The sequence below is a fragment of the Pinus tabuliformis genome, chromosome 5_2 (genome assembly GCF_031772625.1).
Source record: "Pinus tabuliformis cultivar Carrire ecotype Pingquan chromosome 5_2, CPIR1, whole genome shotgun sequence".
Taxonomy (NCBI): Eukaryota; Viridiplantae; Streptophyta; class Pinopsida; order Pinales; family Pinaceae; genus Pinus; species Pinus tabuliformis.
Window position 1 is genome coordinate 724,512,298 of NC_142306.1, and position 16,737 is coordinate 724,529,034.

At 39.1% G+C, this 16,737-nt stretch overlaps 2 pseudogenes; both read right to left on the reverse strand.

The window, feature by feature from the left end:
* Nucleotides 1-229: 229 nt before the first annotated feature.
* LOC149161245 (disease resistance protein RPS2-like) lies at nt 230-9,808 on the reverse strand (annotated as a pseudogene).
* A 5,233-nt stretch (nt 9,809-15,041) lies between these two features.
* Nucleotides 15,042-16,503, reverse strand: LOC149161246 (L-type lectin-domain containing receptor kinase S.4 pseudogene; annotated as a pseudogene).
* Nucleotides 16,504-16,737: the final 234 nt, after the last annotated feature.

The window sequence follows — 16,737 nt, forward strand, 5'->3', positions numbered from 1 at the left end:
AACCCTTATTGTGAAATATAACTATATATATTCCCTTTATATACATGTCTGATAAACAAACAAGTAATTAACAAGGATATATTGCTATAAATTTTAATGAAAATATAAAGAGATCAAATTTTTGATAACACAATTTTTTTTTAATTACATTATGTCAACTTTACATTAAAACCATATATCAACTTCACATTAAACATATAAAATTTCCAACCCTCTTTTATATTAAATTTTAAAATACACCGCAGCAGCCCAATACAATTAATAATCTAGTGTAGAGAAAAAAAAGGTGAGAAAGTTGAGCTTTCATTTCATCATTTTCCCAAACGATGCTTTCCCACCAAACTGATTCTCCTCTCATTTGTTTTAAATTACATAGTTTCTCTATTCGTACTGGCAATTTCCTTAATAACGGACACCCCGTTATCGTCAATGTTTGAAGGTTGTGCAACGTTCATTCATTCCATATATTTGAAGGCCCCCCTATACTCTCTAACATGGTTAGGTTGCACAATGTCAATTCCCTCAGCATTGGAAAACTCCTACTCCCAAAGTCCATTTCCTTCGACTCATCACAATTAGATATATCCAATTCCATTAAATTGGGCAGCTTCCCCATTGAAGCTAGCAGTGTCTCAGCAAATCGGCAATTATATATCTTCAAGTCTTTAAGATTGCGCATTGCTCTTTCGTTGCACACATTAGATGGTCCTGCGAGACTCTCCAACTCATATAGGCGATACAAAGTCAACTGCTCTAGCGCTGGAAAGCTAGCATCTGCACTCCCAATCTCCATGGCCGGAAACTCCCTTAATTGGTGACATCTGTGCAATTATAAGACCTTCAAGTTTCGGAAATCACAAATACAATTCGGTAAAGACAAGCCTCGATAATCAAATAGGCTTAATTCCTCCAATTTCCAAATGTGCTTCATGCTCTCCAGAAGAACATCCTCTGCGACACCGAAATCATCATCATCATGTATGTAGTTTAATTCCAAAATCCTCATGTCCGACCAGGGACCCAGTCTTCCTACTTCAATTCCTGCCTTTATCGATGCCCGTAGCTCCACCAGATTTGAGAAATTTGTGAGATCCTTTGCTCTAACAGTACAACTTGATTGCAGGCACAATGTGTTCAATGAAGTGAGTTGAAAAATACCATCTGGAATTGTGACTAAGCTGCCACACCCTTCTAATTTGAGATGCTTAAGCTTTTTAAGCTCTCTTATTCCACTCGGCAATGAATGCAGGCTGCTACACCATTGAAGATTCAAAGTTTGAAGACGAGACAAATTGCATATGCTATCAGGCAAATCCCTCAAGTCGCGGCAGCCTCACAAGCTACGAAACTCAAGCTCTCCAAGTTGCCCCACTGATGATGGCAGCGAACTTATTTGACTGTGTGACAGTACAAGAACCCTGAGACACGGAAGGTTTAAAAGAAAGCCTTCAGGAACCTTTGACAAACTACTGTTCTCCATTAACCACAAACTCACAAGATTTGGGCAATTGAAATCCATTGGTAGATCAAGAGCATCACTCCCAAAAATTGATATTCTTTTGCAGTCCTTAGTCTCTTCTTCAATTGGGAAACTCTGTAGATGTGGACCTGCTGAAAATAACCAGTTCTCCTCCTTTTGGCCGATATATATTGCTGTGTCGCGAAGAACATCATGAACCTTTAAATATCCGGTCCTCCTAACTTCATAAGGATTGAACACTTCAAAATGCTCGACCAAACCCCTGCTTACCAGTACATCTATGTACTAATGCCCAATAACCATAAAGTAACTTGTCCCTGTAAGCAACCCTTCAGCGCGCCACATTACCACAAGCCACTCTACAGGAATGTGGTAGTCCTCGGGAAACACAGCACAGCATAGAAAACAAATCTTTAAATGTGGTAGTCCATTTTAACTTTTGATACAGCTCTGCATCAATAGTCTCATGAGTGATTGGAAAGGCGGGATCCGCATTTTTCATCATCATCAAAGCACGACTCCACTCATCATTCGTCTTTTTGGATCTCATCGCTGCATCTACTACATTTATTGCCAACGGCAATCCTTTGCACTCATCGGCAATCTCTTTGGCTATAGCCTCCTCTATATTACTCCCAATAACAACCCCATTCGTAAAAGCTCTACTTGTAAATAACTCCCAACCTTCCTCTGTGGACAAGGGATGTATGCTCACTGAGTACTCAAGCGCCCCCATTCTTGCAATGATATTTCTGTTGCGACTGGACATTATGATTTTGCTCGGATTATCATTGCCAAATCCGACGCCCACTTCTTCTTGTAGATCGATTGAACTCCAGAAGTCGTCCAATACAATCAGAAATTTCTTGTTACTCTTTCAGAGAGATGCATACAATCTCATCTTCCTTTCTTCAACATTAGAAGTTTCTTCCAGATTTAATCCCACTTCCTTAGCAATGTTGAAATCTAATTTCAACTGCGCAGCCGTACCAACGCCAGAAACCGTTCAGCAAACCCGCCGGAGAGTTCTCGGGCCACTTTCCGGTAAAGGGACTTTCCGTATATTTGAGCCCGAGAAAATTTGGAGTTGACGCGTGGCTGTCCCCTTACGTCACCATGTCTGACATTCTCGAGACATAAAGCTCTGCAGAAAACGACCTTCCGATATCTCCGTCCGCCGTTCGATTGTCTCTAGTGTTTTTGACCGTTGATTGCTCAAACCTGCATACGGGCCTGCATCAAATTAAATATTGCGTGGAGTAAATTAAGAGCTTGGTTGACCATACCTGCTATCAATGCAATGTCATATGCGTTGGTAAAATATTTAAGTTTTTCATACGGCATATATTAATATTCATAAAGAAAGTGTTATATTTTTTATGGAAGCGTTGACCATATGTAATGTAAAGAGAACCCACGGTAATATAGAGTTTTTTACGTATTATGTTTTATATAACGAGCAAAACATATATGCTCGAGTTTTGCTCATTGTATTAGCAAGGGGAAACACACAGCAGTGTGTAGAAAAACAAGAACAGGGGCGTGAGTTTTTTTTTTTGTGAGGTAATTTTTGTGTTGGCGATTGTAAAACGGAGGAGTAGCGAAAAACCATGTGTGGTTTTGCACAGTAGTGCATAAAGAAAATGGTTGAGCGCATTTTTGTATGCATATGTAAATTTTTATTACAGCAGTAAAGTGTTTTTCACTGCAGTGAATGTAAAAAGGGATTTACAGCAGTAAACCCAGCTCAGTGAATTCTCAGGTGAAAACAGAGTAAATGTTTTTTTTGTTGAATGTATTTTTTGTGGTGAATCCCTCTCAGCAAAGAGGATGAATATGTATCAGTGATTTTTGTCTTAAACGAATAGAAATGTTTTTTATGGTGGTGAAATACTATGTTCCTCTGTAATTTTTTTTTAAAGCTTCCCTGTGCACAAAAGATCCTGGAGTGAAGGAAACAGAGCACTGTCTCTGTGTGTGTGGAGTTTTAGTTTTTATGTGTTTTTGGGATTTTCCCATTAAAAATCCCCAACAGTGGTATCAGAGCAGGTCCAGGCTCTTTAAAGAAGTTAAAGAAGCTGAAGGGAGAAGGTTTGTAGCTGCAGCAAAACCTCTCAGGCAGACAGAAGACTCAGACAACAAAGGATTCAGGTATTCTTCATAGCTATCTTGTTAGTTACTGCTGAAGAAACAGTCAGTGTTTTTAAACACACAGTTAAGGATTCAGAGGCATAGTTGAGGATACAAGGAACGGCCAGCACCAGCACTGGTATGGGTATGTTTAACACCCAGCTCCCACAGTTTAATGGGAAGAACTATGATTATTGGGCAATAACTATGAAAGCCCTGTTTGCCTCTCAAGATTTATGGGAAATAGTTGAAGATGGTTTTGAAGAACCAGCAGATGAAAATGAGTTTAATAGATTAACTCCAGGAGAGAAGGATCTGCTGAAGAGCAATAGGAAGAAGGATTCAAAAGCCCGTGTGTTGTTGTATCTAGCAGTAGACCAGAGTGTGTTTCCAAGGTTAGCAGCAGCTAAGACATCCAATGAAGCATGGGAAACCCTTAAGACAGCCTATCAAGGCATGGAGAGAGTGAAGACAGCAAAACTACAGTTGCTGAGGAAAGATTTTGAGAACTTGAACATGAAGGAGTCAGATAACATTGACTCATTCTTCACTCATGTGATTGGTGTAATCACACAAATGAGAACTCATGGAGAAACCATTGAAGATAGAAGGATTGTGGAGAAAATATTGAGGGTCTTACCCTCAAGGTTTGATGCCATAGTCACCACCATTGAAGAGACAAAGGATCTCTCAAACTATTCAGTTGATGAGCTACATGCATCACTGATAACACATGAGCAGAGGTTGAGTAGGAATGAAAACTCATCTCTTGAGCAAGCCTTCAAGACCCAGATGTCCTTTGGAAGAGGAAGAGGTCAAGGCAGAGGAAACAAGAGAGGAAGAGGCAGAAGCCAGAACAGAGGTGGAAGGAACAGCCCAGCAAATGCACAAGAAAGAGGTAGGAATCCAAATCAGAACCAAGGCCATGGCAGCAGCCAACAAAGAGAACAGTATCATGCTCAAGGACAAAGGTATGATAAATCTAATGTTGAATGCTATTATTGCAAAAAGTATGGACATTATGCAAGTGATTGTAGAAAGAAACAACATGATATGAACAGTAGACAAAATGCAAATGTTACTAGAGAAAACAACAGCCAAAATAATGTGTTGTTAGCATGTAACATGGTTGAAACAAACAGTGAGGACATTTGGTTTTTAGACTCAGGTTGCAGCAACCATATGACATGGAACATAGCTTTCTTTTCTGCCCTAGATAAAAAAGTGAAATCAGAAGTCACACTAGGAACTGATAGCAAAGTCTCTGTTATGGGAAAAGGGGAGGTAAAAATATTTACAAAGCAAGGAGAAAGGAAAACCATAGCAGATGTCTACTATGTCCCCGGAATGAGATGTAACCTCTTGAGTATTGGACAGCTTGTCCATAAGGGGTACAATGTTTTCTTTAAAAATGATGTATGCACCATCATGGATATAGCACCCAGCAAAAGATGCATTGCTGAAGTAAAAATGACAAGGAACAGGATGTTCCCTCTCAGGATCAGGGCAGATTTGAAAAACAAAAATGAAATTGCAGCAGTTACCCAAGAGGCTTTCCAAAGCGTGCCAAAGGATGAAAATTGGTTGTGGCACTTGAGATTTGGACATCTCAATTTTGGAGGTCTAAATTTGTTGAGTAGGAAAGGAATGGTAAGAGGATTACCATTGATAGAGAAACCGGATAGCCTATGTGAAGGTTGCATATTGGGAAAACAACACAGAGAAAGTTTTCCATCAGGAAAGAGCATAAGGGCAAAGGCACCCTTAGAGATCATCCACTCAGATTTATGTGGACCGATGCAAGCTCCATCATTAGCAGGCAGCCAATATTTCCTAACATTCATTGATGACTTTACAAGAAAGACTTGGGTATACTTCCTTAAAAACAAAAGTGAAGTGTTTGAGAAATTCCAAAACTTCAAGGCATTTGTGGAAAACCAAAGTGGGATGCACATTAAAGTTTTGAGAACTGATAGAGGAGGTGAGTATATCTCCAAGGAATTCCTAAGATTTTGTAGAGAAAATGGAATTCACAAACAGTTTACAGCTAGGTACACCCCACAACAAAATGGAGTTGCTGAAAGGAAGAACAGGACCATCATGGATATGGCGAGGAGCATGCTGAAGGCAAAGCATTTGCCAAATGATTATTGGGCTGAAGCTATAAATTGTGCAGTGTATGTTTTGAACAGGTGTCCTACAAAAGCAGTGATGAACAAGGTGCCAGAAGAGGCATGGAGTGGGAGAAAGCAAGGAGTCACCCACATGAGAGTTTTTGGATGTGTGGCCTATGCACACATTCCAGATCAGCTAAGGAGGAAGTTGGACAGCAAAGGGGAGAAATGTCTTTTCATTGGATACAGTGAGGAATCCAAAGCCTACAGGTTGTATATCCCATCTACCAAGAAGTTTTTTGTCAGCAAAGATGTTCAATTCATTGAAGAGGAAGCTTGGGATGGAAGCATAGAGAAAACAGTGAATGTTAAAAACTGTTTGTCTCATGATGAAGATGATGAGGAGGTGGCTGAAATGTATCCCCAAACAACAGCGCCAACACAAGGACAACAAGGGACACCATTGAGGATAAATGAAAGTGCTTCTCCAAGCACACCACAAGGAGGAAATTCAAGTGCATCTTCAAGCACTTGCACACCAAGTGAACGAGGTAAGAAGTTTAGAAATCTAAGTGATATTTATGATGAAGGAATGAATTCCTTATTTGCCTTGTACTGTCATGTTGATGATCCTATTCATTTCGAGGATGCAATTAAAGATAGGAAATGGATAGAAGCTATGGATGAGGAGATGAATGCCATAGAGAGAAACAAAACATGGGACTTGGTTGAGCTACCAAAAGGCAAAGAAGTTATTGGAGTGAAATGGGTTTACAAGACCAAGAGTAATGCTGAAGGCAAGATAGAAAGGCACAAGGCAAGGCTGGTTGTCAAAGGGTACAAGCAGCAGTATGGGAGAGATTATGAGGAGACTTTCGCACCGGTTGCAAGAATGGAAACCGTGAGAGCAGTGCTGTCCATAGCAGCACAAAACAAATGGAAAGTCTACCAAATGGATGTGAAGTCAGCATTCCTAAATGGAGTGTTAAAGGAAGAGGTTTATGTTGAACAGCCTCTAGGCTATGAGAAGAAAGGTGAAGAGCACAAAGTGTGCAAATTGAAGAAAGCTCTTTATGGGCTGAAACAAGCCCCAAGAGCATGGTACAGCAGAATAGATTCATATCTCTTGGATAATGAATTTGACAAGTGTGAAGGAGAACCCACCGTCTACATCAAAGAAAAGGATGGTAAAATTTTAATTGTTGTCTTATATGTTGATGATGTGATTTTCACAGGTAATGATGATCAGCTCATTAAGAATTTTAAATCAGTCATGAAGGATGAATTTGAAATGACTGACATGGGTTTCTTGAGATATTTCTTAGGCATAGAAGTAGATCAAAATGAAAAAGGAATTTTTATATCTCAAGCAAGATATGTAAATCAAGTTTTGGGCAGATTTAACATGCAAGAATGCAAGGCAGCCATCACTCCCACAGTAATGGGATTAAAGCTCAGCAAAGAGGACAACAGCAAGGATTTTGATCCTAGTTTGTACAAAAGTATTGTAGGCAGCCTTATGTATTTAACAGCAACTAGGCCTGATATTATGTATGCTGTTAGTTTGATTTCCAGATTTATGGAGAGGCCAAAGGAGGCACATTGGTAGGCAGCAAAAAGAATTTTAAGGTATTTCAAAGGTACCAAAATGTTTGGAATTTTATATCATGCCTCAGAACATTCAGACTTGGTTGGATACACTGATAGCGATTGGGCTGGAAGTGTAGATGATTGGAAGAGCACTTCTGGTTATGTTTTTAATATGGGTTCAGGAGCCATCTCATGGGCTTCTAAGAAGCAGTCCATTGTAGCATTGTCTACAGCAGAGGCTGAATATGTGGCAGCGACAGCATCAGCATGTCAAGCAGTATGGATGAGAAGAATGTTGAGAAATTTAGGCCAAGAGCAGGCAAAAGCGACAGTGATTTTTTGTGACAATAGCTCAGCTATTGCATTGTCAAAGAATTCAGTGTTTCATAAGAGAACGAAACACATTGATACAAGGTTTCACTACATCAGAGAATTGGTGAACAATGGAGAAATTGTCCTAGAACATTGCAGGACTCAAGAACAGGTAGCAGACATCTTGACAAAGCCATTGGATCAGAAAAGCTTTGAATTTTTGAGAAAGTGTCTGGGTATGACCGAATGCCCAGCTGTTGAAATTAAAGGGGAGTGTTGAAATCTAATTTCAACTGCGCAGCCGTACCAACGCTAGAAACCGTTCAGCAAACCCGCCAGAGAGTTCTCGGGCCACTTTCCGGTAAAGGGACTTTCCGTATATTTGAGCCCAAGAAAATTTGGAATTGACGCGTGGCTGTCCCCTTACGTCACCATGTCTGACATTCTCGGGACATAAAGCTCTGCAGAAAACGACCTTCCAATATCTCCGTCCGCCGTTCGATTGTCTTTAGTGTTTTTGACCGTTGATTGCTCAAACCTGCATACGGGCCTGCATCAAATTAAATATTGCGTGGAGTAAATTAAGAGCTTGGTTGACCATACCTGCTATCAATGCAATGTCATATGCGTTGGTAAAATATTTAAGTTTTTCATACGGCATATATTAATATTCATAAAGAAAGTGTTATATTTTTTATGGAAGCGTTGACCATATGTAATGTAAAAAGAACCCACGGTAATATAGAGTTTTTTACGTATTATGTTTTATATAACGAGCAAAACATATATGCTCGAGTTTTGCTCATTGTATTAGCAAGGGGAAACACACAGCAGTGTGTAGAAAAACAAGAACAGGGGCGTGAGTTTTTTTTTTTGTGAGGTAATTTTTGTGTTGGCGATTGTAAAACGGAGGAGTAGCGAAAAACCATGTGTGGTTTTGCACAGTAGTGCATAAAGAAAATGGTTGAGCGCATTTTTGTATGCATATGTAAATTTTTATTACAGCAGTAAAGTGTTTTTCACTGCAGTGAATGCAAAAGGGGATTTACAGCAGTAAACCCAGCTCAGTGAATTCTCAGGTGAAAACAGAGTACATGTTTTTTTTGTTGAATGTATTTTTTGTTGTGAATCCCTCTCAACAAAGAGGATGAATATGTATCAGTGATTTTTGTCTTAAACGAATAGAAATGTTTTTTATGGTGGTGAAATACTCTGTTCCTCTGTAATTTTTTTTTAAAGCTTCCCTGTGCACAAAAGATCCTGGAGTGAAGGAAATAGAGCACTGTCTCTGTGTGTGTGGAGTTTTAGTTTTTATGTGTTTTTGGGATTTTCCCATTAAAAATCCCCAACAAGCAATGGAAGCCTGCAACTCCTTAATCTGGAAGTTTTGAGAAACAGTAAACCAAAGAACGACATGAAAGATACCACTGACCTGCTTCTTGTAGGTGTTGTAGATGACTTTCAACAACGATGTCTTGCCAACTCCCCCCATGCCGTACACGCCAATCACGCGAGATTGGCAATGAGGGTCGGTGAGCCATGTCTGCAGCTCATCCTGAGCAGTTCGAATGCCGGACCCTTTGAAACCCGAGTCTGGCACAACTTGGAGCAGCAGGTCTGTCTGAGGTGCTGCAGTGGACACAAGTTGCGGAATCGAGACATGTATTGAGCAGAACTTACTGAACTCTTCAATGAGGGCATCATATGCATCCTTCCAAGCTCTAACTTGCGTGGGGAGGTTGAGGTTCCAGAGGAGGCAACAACAACGTTGATACCACGCTCTCTGTCTATGTCGATTGGCCCGATTGATCAGATCTTCAGCCTCTCCAAGGGCTTTCTGCATCTTTGTTAACCATTTTTTCAATGGCTCCTCCAACATCTTCTGCTGAGCTTCAAACTGGTTGCGAATATTATTCAACATGTCCTGCACAGTGCTAAAGTCGGTTTCCAGAATTTCGTTGTTTCTCTCCAACCTTCTAACATCTTCTAACTTCTGGAAAATCGTAGCAAAAATGTTGCCTGTGACGTTGGTCGCCACTCCCCCAATAAAATTTCCTGCTATACCTGATAGAGGGACTGCCATAGCTGATACCAAAAGAATAACTAGCTGATACCAAAGGAAGAACCAGAATGGGAATTACTGGAAGGAAGGAAAGCGCTGAAAAAAATTGAAGGACGTGGAGCAAAGTTAATCCCCGTAAGTTTGACGTATAGTTATTTTATTTATTGTCATTTAATTGACTTTAATTAATATAAATAAAAAATGACAATAATTAAACTAGTTCATCCATTTTGATAGAGTTGCAAAAGTAATCCACGTCCACGGAATAAAATTTAGTGGTCATTAGTGGTAGCCCCTTCGCAATTCTCACAAAAGAGAGTTGGTTGTCATTTTGTTTTTGAAGTAGATGAGAAACGGATGGGTGTGGACAAACGACAACGAAATATATTACGGTCGATTTTGATAAAGATTATCCATCTCCTCGTTTAGGTTGACCAAAACTTAAATCTATTCATTTTTATTTAATCATTAATTTTTTTTAATTAAAATTATTTTGTTTTTCTGAATTAAAAAATATTATTTTTCTAATTAAATTTTTAAATTTATATGATATTAAGTGTAATGTTTTTAAATAGACTCTAGAGAATGTGAAAGTGAATTGCATAATAGTGAATTGCATAATACATATGTAGGACAAGGTAATTGTCGAATTATTTCCCTGTTTTAATTTCTAATAAATCAATTTTTTTTTTTTTTTAACATGAAAAGAGCTATATTTGTATTAATTAGATGGGCCATGTATATCATAGTAGCATACATTTACAAGAATCGTCATAATACGCAGATAATCTTGGTTGTATGTTTAGTCAGTTCGAAAAAAAAAAAACCTTAGACAAGCATGTACATTACAATGTGAAGAAATCAAATAAGAGTTGCATATGGGAAAATAGCAAGTGTATAAGAGATAAATTAAACCAGATAATTCCATTAGAAAAGTTAGTGATGAAACCATATTTGTATTAATTAGATGGGCCATGTCTATCATAGTAGCATACATTTACAAGAATCATCATAATACCTAGATAATCTTGGTTGTATGTTTAGTTAGTTCCAAAAAAAAAAAAAACCTTATACAAGCATGTACATTACAATGTGAAGAAATCAAATAAGAGTTGCATATGGGAATATAGCAAGTGTATAAGAGATAAATTAAACCAGATAATTCCATTAGAAAAGTTACTCATGAAACCATATCAACCCATATTCATAGTGATTCTTATAAAAGTTTCTATTTCTCCCTCTATTGCCATTTTTCCTGTAATATACAAAAAACAAAATTGTTATACAAAAAAATAAATTATAGACAATTTGCATATACCATCCATGAAACGTGAATGACACTGCCCCTATACTCTTATCTTCCATAACTATATCCATCTGCACTTCTCCCATGTTTCCTTATAGGCCTTTTTTTGAGATCTCGTCGCAATCTGATTGTGTTCTTTGCTAGTATGATTGATTGTGTTCTATGCCAGTATGATTGATTGTAGGTCTCCCTAGCCGAGTCTAGAGACATTCAATTCTCTTTAACCAACCAAGAAGAGTTGATTGTTTGATTTGAGCCTTACCTTTTACATGGTCCAAAATAATCTTTAAATCCCCATATATATGGATCTCAGGGATATTGAAAAATTTTGCAAGCCATAATATGTCCCAAAGAGCCATAGCCTCAGCCTTGTTATTTGATCCTAGGCCAGCATTCCAATGCGCTTTGTATTGTGAATCCTTTGACATTGCTATCCAGAATCCATAGCCGCCCCACATACATTATTTTGTGTCGGGCCATGTTTTATTTCAATAAATCAAATTTTATATCAAGTCAATCATCATCCTTATTTTACTTTACATAAAAATTCAAAATACCAAATTAAATAAACGAATAATCACTTTTTACACATATTAATTACTTAGAGTTGTTTTATGAAGTGTGATACTCGTGATTTAAGAAATGATATTTTTCCTTTATAAATACACATAACCTTCCTAGTTGTTTTGACATTGACAACTTTTTCTTCAGATAAATTGAAAAACATATATTAATTTGTATCATACTAAATTGAACAATATATATTAATGAAACTTATATTTAATATTGCCCAGGTAGACTCTCTTACCTAAGATCTAGAGCATAGGAGAATTCTGGCATCCTTCTTGCCTGACCAACTAAGATGGGGAAAGAACACCGAAGGTACCTTTAACCTCAAAGAAGCTAAACAGACAGTAACATGATTTAACTATCTAAATCCTGATCAATTTTGCAAGAAACTGTGGCAAAGCCCCCACTGGATGAAAATAAAGTTATTCATCTGGCAAGTGCATCAAAGGAAAATCTTAATTTGGGAGAATCTCCTAAAAAATGGCTTCACTGGACCATCCAAATGTTACCTTTGTGGCTCAGAAGAGGAGACGATGGATCATCTTCTCAACCTCCGCCCTTTCACCTCCATCGTGTGGGAATGGGTGGCCTCAATCTTTAGACAAACAGATAGGGACAGACTCAACATCTCCAACACTTTGAAGAATTGGAGGAAAAGCTTCTTAGGGAATGAAATCATTAATGAAGCGTGGACTCTAGTTCCAGCCTTTGTCATCTAGAATGTTTGGAAAGAGCGCAATAGTCGAATCTTCAAGAAAAATGCAAGCAAGCCCCAACATATAATTGACCAAATTTTAAGGCAACTCAAAGACACAGTCAAAAGCTTGTTGAGGACACTTCCTTAGGACCCTCCTCTACCCCAAGATGTGAGTATTCTACTACAATTGGGTCTCCAATCCATAAGCCCACAGGGCATAGTGAAGGGAGTGAGCCAAATAAATGCAGATATAAACATTTGGAAGCCTCCTCCTTATGGTTTCCTAAAGTTCAATATAGACAGAGCATCTAAGGGCAACCTAGGGTTAGCTGGCTTTGGGGGTGTTATAAGAGATGAACAGGGTCAAATAAAGAAGATCTTTCATTGCCACTTGGGGAAGGCCACTAATAACATGGCGGAGCTCATGGCCCTAGAGCGATGCTTGGAAATCTTGGTAGATTCAAATTCACATAATGTAATCGTTGAAGTAGATTCAGAGTTGATTATCAGAGCGGCCAAGAAAATATGCAATGGCATAGCACCAGATAGAGTGTCGAAGCATTGAACACATATTTCATTAAAATTGGAAATATTTTATTACAAGGACATTATTAGAATTTAGCTTTTTGGTTATTTTGAAATTCTAAATCCACTATTTAATTCCAAATATAATTAAGTATTTGTTATTGGAGGCTTTCACAAGTCTTTCATCGTATCTACTCCCACCTGCAAACCTTAAAAACTGTAAGCTTTGTCGATGTAAAAAGAAAAGCTAACATGTTAGCGGATTGTTTGGCGAACGAAGGAGTAATCAATAAGGAAAGGGATACTCGGCATGCTTGGGAATTGTTAACCCCAGGCAAATTGTTAGAGGATTGTCTCTGTCAGGCGGGAAAAGACATGGAGCTATGGATTGATAGGATGGATCGAAGAGGATCAAGGGACAGGCGAGAGGATAGGGAAACCTCAATTGTCCCCCTTTTTTGGCTGCAGTCCGAAGATGGTACTGGCCGTGGTCCAAAGATCATTATTCCATCAGATTTATGGAGAAGGTTGAGATCAGCGGAGGAAAACCAAGGACGCAGTGGCGTGAGGACCGACTCTGGAAGTGCTATAGGTTGGATCGTCCTTTGACACATCGATTAAACGGAGTATCGCAGAGAAACTAGGAGGAAGGAACGAGAACCGCCTGATGGGTTTGATCGATGGTCATCGCTTGGCAGAAGAGCGTGCAAGTTAATTCGTGAGGGGATAGTTTCTCAAACCACAAGTGGTATTTTGGGCAGATCTAAGTGGTATCTAGTATTTCGAGGAAGGCCCTCGATTCCACTCCTCAAGCGACACGTAGCAGCGGAGAGGAAAGAGGAAACCGCTTTATCGAGCGAGTAATCCTCGAGCTACTTGCCCAACCGATATCAGCGTGGACCGTTGGATCCACGACGGGTTGATCAATAGTGGAGGTTGATCATGCATGTGGTGTGTAGTGATTCAGACCCGAAAAAGTTTAGAGAGATGACCTAAGGTTCTCTTCGGGTCCGTAAGAAAGGTTAATGTGTGGGATTGATGTTGGCGCGAAGGAAGCGTGTGACCCTTGGATCTTGGAAGGTCGGATCGCATGGTCTTTGAGCCAACAAGTTTGATGAAGATTAAGGTTGGTCTTTGGTTGCAGTTTTGGGGACCTATGACGGGTCACATGTGGCAGTATTGTGGGCCCCGGATTTGAGGTATTCAGGTCTTCTTCTGTTGCACGACAGCACGACTAGCAGGTTTCATGCTCGCTATATGTCCAAAGTGACTGGTATCAACTCCTCGATTGTCTTGTTCGGGTTTTTCATGGTTTCGGATGTTAGGTTCGAAATTCGGCTTGCCCAGCTACGTGATGAACTCTCATAGAGCTGGTGCGACTCCATGTAAATTATGTGAACTCTCACAGAGCTAGTGCGGCTCCATGTAAATTATGTATCTGGGCTATATTAATAGAAGGTCCCACTCTTACTTAGCAAAAAAAAAAAGAAACTCATATTTAATATTAAAAACAAAAAGTTAAGAAATACAAGAAGATGTGTTAGTTTTATGAATAATCATGTGAGTTACATAAACATCAAAATAATGTTATTGTGATCACGCTCATTATTTTTATTGAGAGGTCTATTATTATTATTGCAGTCTTTACACAATACAATATAAATCTACCATTTTTTTTTTTAAACCAATAATATAATTATCAAAAATTTTATTTAAAAAATTATTTTTTTTATAAATGAAATAAAAAACAAAAATCATTTTGACATGTGAATAAGTAAATATAAACAATTTTTAATTACTATATAATTATTTTCATGTAATTATTCTGCTATCAAATATTTTTTCCATAAAAAGCAAGTACTAAACAGGCCCTACCTACCTATTACACTTGTTATTGTTATTAAAATCAGATTTTTTTATTAAAATCAGATTTTTTTATTAAAAAAATATATCATAGGAATTGAACATAAAAGTTGTATTCCACCCTGCAAACGCATTTAGAAAAAGGAATTAATAATATAAATTATGAATTCATTTGGAAAAGAGCAAATAATAATATGAATTATGAATTTTTACTCCGACTAAAGGATTCACGGTTTAGGAATATGCACATTATGATATGCATGCACACATTAGATACATAGATTAAATTAATTTTTCATGTGGTAGGATTGATAATTCTAAACTGCATGTTTACTTATTTGGTTCAATTGGACTTCTAAACTAGAATTGGACTTGTAGTTGAGAATTCTCAACTACAGAGGTCGAACCGAGCCATCCGGATCAGGAGTGCCAGCACAGCTATTAACCCTAAACGAATCCATATGGACGTCAGGGATAGGAGCTTCACCTTTCAGTATTTGATGCACATGTTGTATACTCAGCCTCCTGTCCTCCTCGGAAAGCGTATAATGGTTAGGCAACGTCCCAGCAGAACGACCATTAATCTTAAACGAATCCATATGGACGTCAGGGAGAGGAGCTTCACCTTCCAGTATTTGACACACTTGTCGTATCCCCGGCCTTAATGTCGGCTCCGTATTGGAACACAATAATCCCACTTTCAACACCTTATCCATTTCGAGCTCCTCGAATTCATTTCCCAGCTTCAGATCTGCCGCTTGGATAAGACTCGCATGGCCGTACATCTCCCACACCCAGTCAACCAAAAACAGTCGTTCAACGCCCAAGCTTAGGTCCACGGCTTTCCTCCCGCACACCACTTCCAACAAAAGAACACCAAAGCTGAACATATCCGAGCTCGGAGTGGCCTTTGCCGTCTTTATGAGCTCCGGTGCTATGTACCCCACCGTTCCCACCAACTGAGTTGTTCCAGGGTTCTCGCTATGTTCATACAGCCGGGCGAGCTCGAAGTCCCCCAGCCTCCTGTTGAGCTCCGAATCCAACAACACATTACTCGACTTGATGTCTCTGTGGATGACCTTCTTTTTCCAACCTTCGTGTAGATATGCCAGGCCCACCACAACGCCCTTCAAGATAGCGTATCGCCGAGGCCATGGCAAGATGGTCCTCAGGTTACCGAATATGAGTTTATCGAGGCTGCGGTTTGGCATGTAGTCGTAAACGATGAATAGTTTCTTCTGCTTCCTGCACCACCCGAGGAGAGGAACCAGGTTCCTATGCTCCAGGTGCCCCATCGTCGAGATCTCTGCGATGAAACCCTTCATTCCCTCGTTTAACTCCTTCGTTATACATTTCACCGCCACTTCCAGGCCGCTTCCCAAGAGAACACCCCTGTAAACTCTGCCGAAACCCCCCGCGCCCAAAATGTTTTCATCCGAGAATCCATTTGTGGCGGTGTCGAGCTCCTTGTAACTGAATCTATGTGGCCAGAACTCATGCTCCCATTCTTCTATTATTTCTCTATTCTTGTATTTTATGAATAACACGGCCACAACTATCAGCAAGAAGAGAACCAAAGCGGCCACTATAACGCCGTCTATCCATCCCTGACTGGGACGCTTGTGTTGAAAAAGAAACCCAAATAATGAAGAAATCAAGAAAGAAATAACTGAATAACAACTGAATAGCCAAGACACGAAACTGAATGAATTAATAGGAACTTTTATCGAACAATGATTCTCCGTATTTCATTTCATGGGCATTTGATAGTTTTATATCACCAACTATCGTTACATAACTGATTATTCGGTATACAACTGTCTATTTACATTTTACCTAAAGTTACCAATTCATTATCAAACTAACAAACTCCACCTTGACAACAATTTTCCCATTCATCTTCTTTCCTGCAAGCCAAGAGAAGCTAAACACCACCGCAGCTTCTCTACTGTAACTGGCTTTGTGAATATGTCTGCACAATTTTCTCGTGTATGGACCTTTTTAAGAGCTACTTTTCCGCCATCAATCACATGTCTCAGAAAATGATACCTTACATCAATGTGCTTGGTTCTGCTGTGATAGGCAGGG